This window comes from Macrotis lagotis, chromosome X (assembly GCF_037893015.1).
Source record: "Macrotis lagotis isolate mMagLag1 chromosome X, bilby.v1.9.chrom.fasta, whole genome shotgun sequence".
NCBI lineage: Eukaryota > Metazoa > Chordata > Mammalia > Peramelemorphia > Peramelidae > Macrotis > Macrotis lagotis.
In genome coordinates this window covers 63,663,770-63,678,971 of record NC_133666.1, presented here as the reverse complement: position 1 = coordinate 63,678,971, position 15,202 = coordinate 63,663,770, and the positions used below count along the sequence as shown (strand labels likewise).

The following is a 15,202-nucleotide window of genomic DNA, read 5'->3' as shown; positions in this document are numbered from 1 at the left end:
TTAGAGAGCTTATTTCGATCATCTGTGTGTTTTAAAAAATCCACACCTGGCTTTAGGCTCTAGATTCAAAAATCACAAAAGCTCAGCCATCCTCACTCAAATGCAATCGCACCACTTTATATTTTCAGCACCGAAAAAATGCTATTCTTTAAGCCCTATTTGGGTTTCCATCAAGTTCCTCTAATGGAATATGCACTGTAAGCACAGAAGCTCTATTATTATTATCATCACCATCATCATCAACACCATCACCATCATTATTAATTCTGCTAAAAGGAAAAACCTGGGGAGACATCAGTGACCTGCTGGCAAAGATTAAGAGCCCAGGAGTCTGCAATGGAGCAGCTTTGCTCTCAGCAGTAGGCAACATTATAATCAATAGGAATGGCTCATATGGGGTTTAAAAGACACTGGGATAATGAAGTCTGCCAGGAAGACACCAAAAGCTTGAGAAGCTTATTGTGAACCACTGCTCCAGGAACTTTCTGGAGATTCATTGACTGCAATGTCTAAATCAGAAGATTTAGCCGTTTGGGTTTTTTAGCCTCTCAGCAAAACCTTTGAGCAAGCTTTTTTTTGTTGGTGGTGGTGTAGTATAAATAAATGCTCCCTTGAATGTTTCCCATAGCCTACTCCTAAGTAAATCAACTTCACTTTTCTATTTTTGTTACTAGGGAACATCATCAGAAAGGCTTTTCAAAAAATTTCCTATCTGCATGTGGCCTGGCCAAATGAAGAGGTGGCCTCTGCCTTCTAGGAACTGAGTGTTCCCTGTGCAGGATGGTGACCTTCCCCTGTTCCTTTAGACCTGGCCTTTCCCAAAGTTTCAGCTCAATCCTTCATCTAAGAGAGATCTGAGTTTAGAAAGTCAACTTGATGCTCCCAGCATCAAACCTCCCCCTCCATTCCATTGGATTCACTTTATGCCACTCTACTATGTGGGCATTTCATTTGTTCATCTATTCATTATGAAGCATGTATCATGTGCAGAGTACTGTGCTGGGCCAGGTGAACTTGCAAAAGGGACTAAGACAAAGTACCAGTATACCATCAAAGGTCTTGTGGTGAGAGTCAGTATGATACAAGGAAAGTATACAGGACTTGGAGTTGGGAGACCTGGGTTCTGATTTCAGTTTTGCGACCTTTGACCTTGGTCAAGTCCTTTTACCTCTGGACTTCAGTTTCCTTATCTATAAAATGAGAATGCTTAAGGTAGATGATCACTAAGGTCTCTTTCAGCTCTGTGTCTTGGCTCCTGTAATGCAGGGCTAGCCAAACCTACTTTGAAAAGTTTTTACTGAAACAAAAGATTATATTTTGATTTGTCATTTTAGCAAGAGCTCTGTGGTAGTTCAGGTTCATTTACTAAAGCATTTAGTAAATCCGCATGTGGAACCACAGTCTTGCCACAGTTTATTGGGAGAGAAGTAATCCTGGGATCATTGAAGAACTGAATGGGAGAGGGGGGAACATCACATCTGAATGGGGTAGAGAAGAGCTGTAAACAGGGTGGTCAACCAGAGCTTGGGCCCAGGTGTGCTAAAATGTATAGGATTCTGAAAACACATGTAATCTTTCCTCAGGTTGGATAATTGAGCTAAATTCTCAGTAGCAGAAATAATGAATTAAAACAGAAAGCTACCAGAGTGTAAACCCATTACATAACTTATACCCAAGAAGAATTTTTCTCTAGCTTGGGTCAACCAACCCCATTCCCTCCTTAAGCAGCAGCTTACCCAGAAGCCTCTTGGTTTTGTTCCAGTCTATCTGCCCACAGGGGCCTCAAGGTCTCTTCCCCCCCCCCCTTCCATCCCAATTCCCCCCAAGTCAAGGCTTATGTTCTAAAGTAGAGTTTCACTCCCTCCAAAGGATTTGTCTTTAAATATTGATTTGAGAGCACTTGTCATGTTGTTTATTCCTACTGTATTTTGGGGTGCTTGCCCAGGGGCCCAGAATTTTTCATTACAGCTCAGAGTTAGAGTATAGTATAAATACCCACAGCCTGAAAGCCTAAACTCAAAATCCTTAACTCCCAGTTTCCTGGTCTGTCAGGTTCTGCTTTTTCTGATTCTAATTCAGAAATTGCAGAAATGCAATGGATGAGATGCCTAGCCTTCAGATCTTTAAATACATTATTTCACACAGTTGTGATGGCTTTCAATCAGCTTATTAATATCATTTACTTTTGAGCACCCAAGTGTAGCTCATTCTTCCACAAAAACATTCATTTCCCAGGGTGCTGTGTGTTCTCTCCCTCCAAATATTCTTTTCATTGTCCCTTTCAAATGGCTTATCACATTCCGACCTCACCTCATAGTTCATCAGACTTAACGGTTCTGATGAGCTGTAGTGGGCAATGTTAAGAATTCGCCACAAAGAGGATTTTGTAGGGTTTAACACAAATGGCAATGGCTGGTACCATGGAGGGAAAGGTATTAGGAATAAACAAGGCAGGCTGAGTAGCATGATAATGAAGGGAAACCTCCTGGGGCCGGGTGGGGGAGAAGGGAGGGCTCAAATGTACCCAGCATCCTCAGCTCCCACTTACAGAGGACTCTGGTGCAGAGTATCACCTTGTACCTGGAGTCCAATGAAAACCACTCAGGAACTTTGCAAAGGACATCTCTCCTTTTTTCCAACAAAAAGGAATGGAAGAAGTGATTGCATCAGGGAGCAGGAATTTTATTTTTAAAACCTGAAAGACAAACATCTCCCAGTGCTGCCATTGTTCACTGTACCATAAACAGCTTCCTCCTTGGAGGGCCTTTCACGGATGCTAAAGATCTGATCCAGTCAAAAATATTCTCCACGGTTGCTAGACTACAGAACTTTCATGGTCTAATTATATTAAGGAGTCAGGAGGCTGGTCTTGATATCCAGGGTGAAATCCCTTCTTCCTTCAGCGCCCATAGCAAGGCTCAGCTTCACTGTTCATTATTCACCCTTCCCTCATTCCGGCCTGGAGTCCATATCTGTGAAGTGACCCCTGGGTGTTCTCTTCTGTTCGTAGCTGCCATCTTAGTAGTGGGAAGGTTTCCCCCCACTCCTGCCAGCTGTCCAAGGGACAACTAATGAGGCCTTGAATGGAATTAATGCCTGCCCTTGGTTGACTACAGGGATGGGTTTGGGGAGTACATTGTGATGGCTTCCGTTTTGCCTAATCTGTGAGGCTGGCAAAAATCAACTACTGGTTTTCCTCCAGGGATACCAGAGATTGGCTGAGGGCAGTTGCTTTCAAACAAGAAATTTAATTAGTTCATTAAGAAACATTGCAAAGGGTTAGGTTTCTTTTTCCAGAAACAGTTTGGGAAGCCTCTCTTATTCCAGAAGGAAATGCTCTCAGAAGCTTGTGCTCTGACTTGACCATTCTCCTGAAACCGAACCATCCCAAGGAGGGGTGTCTACAGCAGTATTCACACTTTTTCATCTTCTCCAATTCTGATCCTTGTCTTCTTAGAAGGGATCTACTACCTAGGTCTTCCTCTGGGTGTCTTACCATCTCCCCAGGAACCGGTGTAGTCCTCGCTCTCCTCCATCTGTTATGCTTGGTTCTTACTATGTGATGGGCTTACTTCCCTTTTCTGTACTTCACAGTTATCTTTTCCTCATTGATCACATGCTACTGGGTGTGGAGGTTGTCTGCATTGTGATCCCTAATAGACTCCACTTATGAACCCAAATTCTGTTAAGTTGTTTTGCCTTTTTTTTTTCTTCCAGTGTGATGTGAAATGAAAACACTAAGTACCAGAGGGTCCTCAGGGAGTGGCCATGATGGCTATTAAGCTTCTACTAATCTCATTGGTTTAAACACTTAAAATATGGCCATTATCAAATGGTTTTCTCAAAGCATGCAAAAATTTCTTTCATTGGCAGATATATTGGGCAAGTATATGTAAGACTGAGAGAATATATTCTTTTTCTTTGGATAATAGTAAGGACACACCTTTATACAAGGCTAAACAGTTTACAAAATGAATACACTTAGAGATGTATGGCTTTTTTTTTCTTCCACTTATAGAACACATTTTATGGCATTAAAAATACTCTAGATATATTTTTAAAGTTGATTCCTGTAAGACTGTTGAAGGCAAACAAGTTATTAAAATCTTTGTTTGACAGATGAAGAAACTGAGGCTGAAAAAATTAAAATAACCTGCCCAAGGTCACTCAAGTAGAATGAAAAAAAAATAGGAGTTGAATCCAAGTTTTTTTATTCCAAGTTTCAAAGAGGTAACACATATTCAATTGTAGACAAGACTTACATTCAGTCCAATTACTCAGCATAGTAAGACTGGAGGGTTGTTAACAGAGACAGGCTAGCAGGGTAGGTCCAGTAACACAGATTAAAAGGCAGCAGGTCTCAGATGCCTGGGTAGTAAACAGTTGGCACTGGGAGCAGAGATTCCCCCAATTTGTTGAACAGGATAACATTAATTTAAATTAGCAATGATAAATAATACTCGGCCATATCAGTCTTCCAGCTTCTCAACCATTATAGACATTGGAAAATAGCAAGACCATACCCATACTTTTGTAGTTAAGTATCTCACCACAGGGTTTCTCTCTGGCTGATGGCTATAGAATTTATTGATTTTGAAGCTCAGAACATGAAAACCTTCTTACAACACAAACCAGAATGTAATAAATAGCTTTTGGGAACTATAAAAGTTCTTGGCTTCAAGGGAAAAAAAAGACTTTACACGCCCCCCCCCCCCCACACACATCCACACACACATCCATGTATACACACTGAAAAAAAAGATCTGCGGCTTTTTTCTATGTTGCATGAATTTTAATTTTTCATTCTACATATATCCTGTAAACAACATGTTTTTAGAGTTCAACATTTGGGAAAGTTGCAGAATTCCATTCCAGATTGCAGTATTAGTCATTTGGAGCAAAATGGTGTTTTAGAATTGATTCAAATATTGCCTCCATTACCTCTTTCTCCCCATCCTCCACAACTGATCCTCCCCATCCTTTACAACCGGTTTGTCTAATTTATAACCAGTCTCTTGGAAACTTTGACTCCTGGGAGAATCTTGCATTATAAACAGAACCCCATCATGGGAAAAACAGCAACAAATTAACAACCAGAGCCTATTAATATATCTAAATGTGACTTAAGCAAAGTCAAGACTAAGGTAACATGTTTAATAGATTGTTTTCTTTGGACAGACTTGAGCTATAAGCAATAACAAGATAAACGTCAAGTAAGGTTGCACCCAGTACAGGGAGCTAGCCTTACTAGAGGTTCCCTGAGCTCAGAAGGCAGCCACCCAACCTATTTCTGTTTTGGAGTCCTAGTTATTATTACAGACAAACAAAGGTCTCTCTTCTTTCACCTTTTTCAACCCATTTCTAGGATTTGGACCAGGTGACATGGACAGGCAACTCAAACCTCGAAGGAAAAGATGATATAGAGTGAGGATACAAAAGGGTTGAACTTGAAGTGTCAGTGGAGAGCAGTGATAATGTTTATGACTCCCTCTTGGCCCACTGTTTTGAGACACAGGAGAAGGAACAGCAAGAATTGGAATGGGTAGTCAGGGGTACATGTCTTTATATGGGAGTCAAGCTTTTCTTAGCAGCAGCAGAGGTAAATGATGAGGATTTTATTATCAATAGAGAGAGAGTTCCAGGGGCCATAATGGAATGGGAGGGCATAAAAGGATATCAACTGTGGGTCACTAGGGCTTAAAGGGTGGCTCGGGGTGAGAATAGGGGAGAGGGAATTGGAAGAAGGGATTTTTTACTGCCCAAGACGGCAACCCTGAATCACAAGAATGAGGGGAGGATGGATTGGGAAATTTTCAACCAGAGGATGTGGGAAAGAACCACCTAACTGGAGCATCCACCATCCAGGGTGTTGGGATGACTGGGAGGGGCATGAGGAGAGCCACTTTTATGACTGGTTACCCCAAACACAAGAGAGAAAAGTTGTAAACTGTAATTCTTACACCCAAGGTAGGCAAATCAAGCCACACCTAGTTCAAGATTGATGAAAGGCACTCTTCAGCTGGGCACGGTTAGTGTGGAGACCATCCCCGTAGTATTTCTGTCTCCCCAGATATCAGTAGCATGACCCTCCCTTCTAACCCTGAAGAATTGGCTATTTTGTAGTTATCTAATTGAGTTCATTATTCTTGATAACTAGATACTAAGGTCAGTTGTTTCTTCCCATTTGGCATTTAGGAAGCCTGCTTATGATGGGGTGGTGGTGGAAGTATAGCATTTTAACCCTTCAATAAAATAAATGAATCCTTTTGGAAAGGATGCTAAAAGAGGATTAGGAGCTACCCCCCCCCAAGCCTAGTCCCATCAAAGTAGCATGTTCAAACCAGAAAGGGTTTTAGGGATCAACCATTCCATCTCCCTGATTTTACAGAGAATGAAACTGTGGCTCCATAATGGAAAGTCAGTGAATTGTCTAAAATCATAAAGGAAGATGTGTTGAACCCTTCCTGAAATGAAGACAGAGTTACTGAGGTAAAGTTGAATGGAGGCCAGATCTTCCAGATTTGCAAGCCTGTTAGAGCTAAAGAGAATCTTGGAGACCTCCTTGTCCAACCCCCTCATTTTACTAAGGAAAAAACAGACCCAGCATTAGTGCCAAAGAAGAGACAAACATCCTGTTCTCCTGACTCCCTGTTCAAGATTCTTCCAACCAAGTTGTTGATATTTTTCTTCCTTGGCTCAGGACAAGCGGCTAAGCAGGTAGAGGGGCATCTGGCTTCTTCTAGGTCCACTCTGACCCTAAGCTCAAATCACCACCTTTGGCAACATGTAGGAATTTAAGGAGCTAGAGAGGGCAAAGTTTGGAAGGAATAAAACAGGGTCCCTCCCTTGGGCACTGGGATATCAGGATTGAAGAATAGCAAATCTTCCTGGAATGTAAAGAGCAAGTGGGAGAGGAATGTGTAATAAACCTGAAAAGTTAGGTTGGAATCAAATCACAAAAGGCTTTGAATGCCAGACACAGGTTTTTATACTTTATTCTACAGGTCATAAGGAGCAAAGAGAGCTTCCTGAGTTAGAAAATATCAAACAAGAATATTTATAAAGTCCTAAAAGACCTAGACTATTTCTTGCTATTGTTATTACTATGATGATGTGATCTGGCTTGTGATTAGGAAAACCAGTTTGGCAAATTTGTGCAAGATGTATTGGAAAGGGAGAGAGACTGGAGGCAGAAAGACCAATTAGGTGGTCATTGCAAATTAGTTCAACTGAGAGGTCATGAGTTTGACTTGGGCTGGGGGCTGGGTGAGTACAGAGAAGGAGTTAGATGGAAGTGATGTGGTAGTAGAATGGGCAGAATGGATACTGCCCAACCAGCCTTAAGAATCCAGCTTGTTGGGTGGCCAGGTGGCGCAGTGGATAGAGCACCAGCCCTGGAGTCAGGAGTACCTGAGTTTAAATCTGGCCTTAGACACTTAATAATGACCTAGCTGTGTGGCCTTGGGCAAGTCACTTAACCCCATTTGCCTTGCAAAAATAAAAAAAAATCCAGCTTGTCAATCAAGCTGCTCCCATCTCTTCCCATTCTCACTGTTCTCTCAGGGGCTTTGATCCCAAGTCTTACCCTACTTTTGTCCTTAGAAATAGCCAATGACAGTCCCCAGGCCCCATGGTCTCTCTGGTCTCAAAAGAGAAAGTGGAGAGACAACAGACTCTGAAGCCTTGGAAGCTTGGGATATGCTGAGATAAAGCAGAATGGAAACACCTAGATGGAAAAGATGATTTTTTTGGTCTTTGTACCCCAGTTTCTACCACAGGGCCTTGTTGCATAGTAGGTGTTCAAGAAATGCCTATTGATGTTTGGTATTACACTAAAAAAGTCCTTATGACCAAGCATATACCCCAGAGAGAGCCAATAACTACAAAGGTCCAAGACAAACACAAGGCTGATCATAGCATTTGTCTTTTTATGGAAAGCAAAAACACTAGAAACCCAGTGGGCCCCCATCAGTTGGAAAATGGCAGAAGCAATGAGTTCATAGAACAGGATTGTAATGGAATATTATTGGATGTTGGTTCTGGTTCTTGTCCTTTATTACCAAAGACCAAAATGGCATCACTATGTTGGAAACGAATTACAGTGTGTCTGACTGTGGCTGATCAGACAAATATGAGCTTGGAACACTCTACTACAGGTTGGGCATAATATAAAGACAAATATGAAAAATTTAGGCCAAAGAGGGAGGGGGGCTTTTATGGACTGATGCCGGGCAAAGTGAGCAAAATCAGAAGAATCACGTAAAGGAAAATAGCCCTGAAAGATTTCTGAAAGAGACTTATGATGGTGTAGCCTGCCACTCTCCCACCCCACAGGAAGAAGCCATATAGTTGGCAGGCATTGTGTTCACTGGGATTTTTTTGGGGGTATTGGAAAGTGACAGATGTTTTTAATGTATCATTAAAAGAAACATTAATATTAAAATAAACATTAATATGGATTTTCAAAGAAATGCTTATTACTCTACATTGCACTGCATGAAATGGGTTTTGAATGTGAGACCCCTTTGGTGGGAATTTGCTAGCGTTCGGATTCCCTGAAGCTCAAGACCTTTGATGCAGATGTGTGAGGTGGTGCCTCCTAAGTTTTCACGCCATTACTCAACTTAGCATTGGCGCATAGTAGGAACTGAACATGCTCCCTGGATTGGGCAATTTGGTTAATGGACAGACAGACACAAGGTTGCCAAATTGCCTTCTAAGGCCAAGAGGGAAGGCAGCATAATAAAATTTTATTTAGAAAGGAAACCAATATGGAGACTTCAACACAACTTTCTGTCAGAAAGATGGTCTTGCATGTAAGTTTTCTCCATCTCTTTTCACTGGTTAAAAATGCTAAGAATTTATGAAATACAGTATCTTTAGGGACAAAATGGCTCTGTGGCTCACAGAATTTCATGCAAATAAAGCTTAGAATGGGAAAGTCCTTGCTAACCCTTCTCTGAATAGAGTTTCTGGTGTTTGGTATTGATCTTAACATTTGCCACCCCCCCCAACAGCTTAAAAGAAAAAAGAAAAAGAAAAAAAGAAAAAGAAAAAAGCTTAAAAAGAAAAACATTCTTTCAGATGTTTGCTTGCTTTCTTAATGCCTCACTGAAGGAAGGTAAGCACATCAGCCCAATTGCCATCAGAAAGTCTTGATTGTTTTCAAGAAATATCATCAAATGGACTTCAGGTACATTTTTATCTTTTCCCAAAAGACCAAGAGGCTTCTCTTTGTATTCCCCAAAGCTAGGAGAATCAAATGCTGCAATCATTGTAACTAGGGCATAGATCATGGCCTAGGAACTGGCTGTCTTCTGCTTCATATCCAGGCAGGTGAGAGCCACACATCCAGTCTATGCAAAGCAAGAGATTCCCTGTCCTGTATTGTACCCAACTTTCCACAACAGGTGGCTAAATGGTGTGGCAGTTACTAGAGAGACAGGCCTGGAGTAAGGATTGCAAGTTCAAATTCAGTCTCTGACATGTAAATAGCTGTGTGAAACCCGAGCTAGTCAATTCATTTTTGTCTACCTCACTTTTCTTCTTTGGAAAATGGGGATAATAATAGTGCCTACCTACCAGGATTGTAGCACCGATCAAATGAAATTGTGTGAATTATTTTGTGAAATGATTTGCAAATGATAAAGTTCTATATAAATGCTGGTGTTATTGCCATCATCATCATCATCATCATCTTTTTTTCATCCTTCATTTAAGAAAAAGACCACAAGCACATGAATTGGATTGGAGTGGGGAGAGCTGTGCTAAGTCACCAGTCTCACTTTTTCCTACAGAGCCACGTGGGTCCAGTGGCCTAATATGGATAAGGACGACTGGAGATGGCCCTCAATGGGAGACAATCAGGGTGAAGTGACTTGCCTAAGGTCACACAGCTAGTAAATGTCTGAGACCAGATTTGAACTTAGTTCCTCCTGACTTCAAGGCTGTCATTCTACTCACTGCACCATTGAATTGTCCTTTGTGATCAATGTAATATTTGCTATGTGCTGAATCTAAGTAAAAGGAGGGGAGGGGGAGAGAGAAAATGGGATGCTTTTGTCCTAACAGGCAGGGATAACAATGCTTCTGCCTATCACTGCTCATAGGAATGGTGATTTTTCTTGCTGCTCTTTCCTCTTTCAGAAGAATGAAAAGGGAGAGACAAGAGAGATGAGAAGAATTAGAGTAGAAGAGGAGGGAGAAGAGGAATCAGAAAGATGAGATAATCAAAAAACTTTGTCCTCTGTTCTTTGCCCATCAGGAAAAAAGAATGGAGGAGGTAATGAGGGTGCTCAAAAGATATGTGACTCCTTTCACTTATTTTTAGTTCCATGGGATCACATGTTCCTATTCATGTCTCTTCTTGCTATGTCTGCAGCTCAGGTGAGGAGACCTAAGAGTCAGAATCCTATCTTCTGAATTCTAAACTCTGAGGGCCCATTCTGAAGGCCAATAACTGTCTCCCACATCTTCTTTGCAGGAGGCCTGTCATGTGAACAACAGAAAAATGCCTGGTTGATCCAGTCACATGACTTGTTGGGGTGTAGCTATTGTTCTGCCTAGAGAAAAAGGGAGAAAAGAGGTGAATTAATATTCTTTTCCCAGTCCAAATGGAGAGAAAATGTCACTTTTTCGGTAGAAGATTGGTTATCATCATCCCAATGCTTCCTAAGTATCACTTTGGAAGCTGTGTGGAGCACTAATTGGAGAGGGAAATCAGAAGGACTGAGTTAGGAAGTTGTTGCAATAGTGAAAGACAACATGGATATGAACTAGGGTGGAGGTTTTGGGAGAGAAGGGGTCGATGTGCAAAATGTTGTGCACATAGAATCTTCAACTTGGAACTGACTCAATAGGGAGGGGTGGTGTTAAGGGAGAACCAGTATAATTGATTTTTATTTAAATACTTAGCAGGTCAGAATGGACTAGAGGAAATGGATCATTCCAACATTGCATTTCCTCAAGCAGTTCATAGTGAAAAACCTTGCATCTGACAAAACCATCCTCCAGTGGAAAAGTAAAGGAGGAGATTGCGGGGGGCAAGGGGGGTGCATCTCCTCATTGTGCAAAGTAGCAAGTCATAGAGTAGACTACCCATGGACAAAATCCCCTAGAGAACATTAAGAAATATGAGCCTGAGTCTCTTGATCCCTGGCAGTGTGCACTCATTGTCGTGCTAGGACCCTATAAGGAGAACAGCATCAATTCTTTTATGTCACCATTAAAATGCTCCTAGGTTTGTGTGTGTGTGTGTGTGTGTGTGTGTGTGTGTGTGTGTGTGTGTATGTGTGTGTGTGTCTGTGTGTATGTGTATGTGTGTGTGTGTTTACCTGCCATGCTAATGCGCATACACACACACACACACATACCCTGCAGCTTTTAATGATGGATTCCTTTTTATAGAGCCATTACATATATCATTGCCCTTTCTCATAAGTGTAGGCCCTCCAGGTCAGCACGGAGGTCCATCCATTGCAGGGAAATTTGTATTATTCCATTTCTTGTGCTATTTGTTTTGTGAGTAAACAAGGTTTTCTCACCTTTAGGGTTGTCAGTTTGGGTCTCTTGGAATGTCATTTAAATTACTAAGGGAATCATTAAAATGAAGAAAAATCATGCCATAATTCAGGACAAAACTTTGAGAGAAACTTTACCTAGTACTAGAGGCCCTCTAAGTTTTCTTCCAACACACTATCTTTTGTTCTTTGATCATCTCTCTTCCTACTGGCCAAGCAAAAGATAGCCTTCCTTTTCTTTGAATGGAGAAAATGAGTTCACTACAACTTTTCACCCATAATATGGATTCAACTATCTACTGAGCCATTAAATGTTGTCTCTGGTGCAGCCGGCAGGTTCAGTCACCCAGTCACCTAGAGGCAGTAGGGGGAAGATGGCAGTTCCTGGACCACGGCAAGCCTTAAGTAGCACTTCCCAAGAAAGACATCAAGTTTCTGCAGGACAATCGCTTGGATTTGTTTCTCACAGACCAAAAATTACTGGGAAACCTAAGACATGTGGCCAAGGTATCCTTATAGGATGTCCGCTTTCCCCAGTTTCTTTTGGTAAATAGGACAACCAAAGTAGCAAACAAGGATCATTGAGTCACCACCTTACAACCATCTTTTTCAAAGTAAGCATTTCAAAAATGCTAGGAGTATTGCCAAAGTGACAGAATAGGTGAAACTTTATGAAGAGAAATCCAAAGAAGTCAAGACTGAAGAGACTTTGGCTGAGGGTTCACCAAATCCACCAAAATCTACAAAATCTATTCTTAAGAAGTGGGATAAAAAACTAACTCCCAAAAAGGAGATTTTTCCATTGCTGGTAATGTTTTTGATACTAATGTTCAACAAACGGAAAGAAAGGAAAGAATGCTAGGCCTCTAAGTTTTCTTTCTTTTTCTTTTTTGTGAGGCAATCAAGATTCAATGACTTGCCCCAAGATCAACCCAGGTAGTAAGTATCAATTATCTGAGGCTGGATTTGAACTGAGGTCTGACTCCAGAGCCAGTGAAGCACCTAGTTGCACCCAAAGCCTCTAAATTTTAAAGTTGGAGTCAGTAAAGTTATCAGGAGATGGGAAAGTAGCTCTCTTAACAATGAATAAGAGAGAATAATAGGCTCATCTGGAGACTGAACCTGAAATGGGCTTATGGCAAGAAAAGAAAGCCTAATGCAAAATATTTGACTCCAAAACTCATTTTTTGAAGTAAAATTAGTGGACATTGATGTCTTATTGACCGAGCTACATAATTCAGAAGTTACTTCTACAAATCTGTGACCTTCTCTATACTTGGGGGTGGGGGGAAACATTTATTTTGAGGATCAATCCCTCAAGCTGAGTGTTTATTGTTGAGGCTGGGCTCAAGTTTTCTATTCTTTGTTTATTTTTATTATTTAAGTCACGTTGCAAATAGAAAATCCTGAATACAAATACATTAAGACCAACTGCGGATGGCTCACTGAATTTTCAGATACTATGCATGATGCATAAGATTCCTTCCAATGTATTTTTGAAACGTTTTTAGAAACTAGAGCTTTCCTCACTAGTAATTCAAAAGCTATATTTGTGATCATTTGATTTGAACCTAATTTAAAAACATACAAACATACACACACATCCCTTCAGTTAGAACACATGATTGCAGGTGTACCTAAACCTAAGTTTTTGAAAGTTAGACATAACTAAGAAATTATCCTATGACAATCCCTGTGTTAGCTATAAAGATAATCGCTTTTTTCAGCAAATAGTTACCCAATGAGATTCTCTACCTCCAAATATGTTGTGAAAAATGCTGTCCTCTTCTCAATTAAAAACTTCACTACATCTGTGATGGTGACTAATGGGCACAGCTTTTCTTACTGGCTGTAAATAACACACATATTGAAAAATTTTAAGGGCTCAGCAGAAGTCATTGGCTAAAGAGTTAGGGGACTCAAGTTTAAATCCTCTCTGAATAGGAACAAGGCAAACCCTTCCTGGGCCTGTATGCAGTCAAGATTATGCAAGAAGCAGAATTTTTCACATTTAAAATAAAATGAATAAAGAATATCAAAATGTGTTTCCACAAAAAAATAGTACTGTACCATAAGATCATGCATCAGATCTAGGGACCAGGATGCTACTTTCCAAGTATAAATGGAGTGCGGCTAATTTTTTTTACCTCTAAAATCTGGGCAACTAAAGAATAGGGAAAGGAAGGAGACACATTTCTTGTATAGAGAACAATGTATAGAACAAGCTAGACTGGCACTCTTTCAGCATCTTTGAGTGTTCAGAGAATTGCCTGGTACTATAGCATTGAGTATTTTAAGCCACTTCCTCAAGGTTGGATGCTTCATCTTACGTCTTCCTCGTCCTGAGGTCAGCATGAGATGAAAAACTCAAGACACTAAGGAAGTTCTACTACTGTAGAGGGAAGAGCCAACATTATTTTTTAATAATAAAGTTGTTTTTCTTTTCTTCTCCAGGAGAAGACAGAGATTTCAGTACCCTCATAACATAATTAATGCTATTGCCTCTTCATTGAATCCAGGCAGTAGAGTCCATTGACTTCATTACAGTGCCCTCTTACAGAACATGGGCACAAAGAAGAAAGGATGTGCTTTGCTGCCACAGTCTGAGAACTCCTTGACCCAAGACAAAGAGGGTCCAAGAGAAGTCATCTTGGCTTTTGCCACTATTCATTCAGCCCACAGAGAAGTGCAAAGAAAAGAAGAGAAGTTAAGCCCTCCTCACAATCAGAGTTGTTCCTCTGGCAGCTATTTGTATTACATGATTTGAGGTGGGGGTGTTAAACAGCTTCATCATACAGAGAACATTAAGGTAAAGCCACTTGAATTTTTTTATCCTTACAGAACATCTGTTCTCCCCAAGTTTATTTTGGTAGACGGGACAGCCAGTGCGTTCTCAGTAGTGGGCACTTCCTGCAGCTCATAAACGGCCCCATGAAAGAATGAGGCCCTAGGTATCAGTTCCTGGTTGGAGAGGTGGGGAGAATGCTGTTCAGTGGAAAGAATGTTGAAATCAGAATTAGAAGGCCTACATTTGAAATTTATAACTTTTGTGGGTCTAAGTTGTTCGTTGAGAATAACCTGCTGAGCTCTCTTCCAGTTTGAGATCTAAGTGACCCACGACTTTAGACCCATGGACACAGATGTTAGGGTGGATATTCTCCTTTGAGACACTGAACATATCAGAGGGCTAGCTTCCTTCAGAGGGTATCACTTAGTAAGGCCTAACTTTCGGACATAGCAGAACTCCTCAGTCCCTTCTCCTTGAGTACGGCTCACGTCTCATGGCTGCAGTCTCATTTTGAAGAAGGGGGAAAGGTTTGTACCAATCAGGGCTTTTTCTGAACTTCAACAAATAGCATAGTAACTACTGTATAGTTTCTTAGGAGGAACAACTATTAAAATTGGACATTTTAGCCTTTAAAGGATACATTGCTTATTTAACACATTAGCATTAGTTACTGCCCATGGAAGAAAAGAAGGAAAGCTTGAAATGAGGCACCTTTGGGCTCTCTAATATCTCAGTAGGTTCATACAGAAAGGCTGGAAGATGAAAGAGCTTTCATGGTATGCTTTGGTTCATAGGGTACCGGCAGTGGGAGCATGTTTCCTATTTTTGCAAGTATTATTTTTTTTGGTGTTTTAAGGTTCATGAGATAAGAAAACCTGTGGACTAGTTCATTACA

General features: G+C 40.9%; 1 pseudogene; it reads left to right on the top strand.

Annotated features, from left to right (window-relative positions):
* The first annotated feature begins 8,224 nt into the window (after window positions 1–8,224).
* On the top strand, window positions 8,225–12,783 carry LOC141498689 (peptidyl-prolyl cis-trans isomerase FKBP3-like; annotated as a pseudogene).
* The last annotated feature ends 2,419 nt before the right edge of the window (window positions 12,784–15,202 follow it).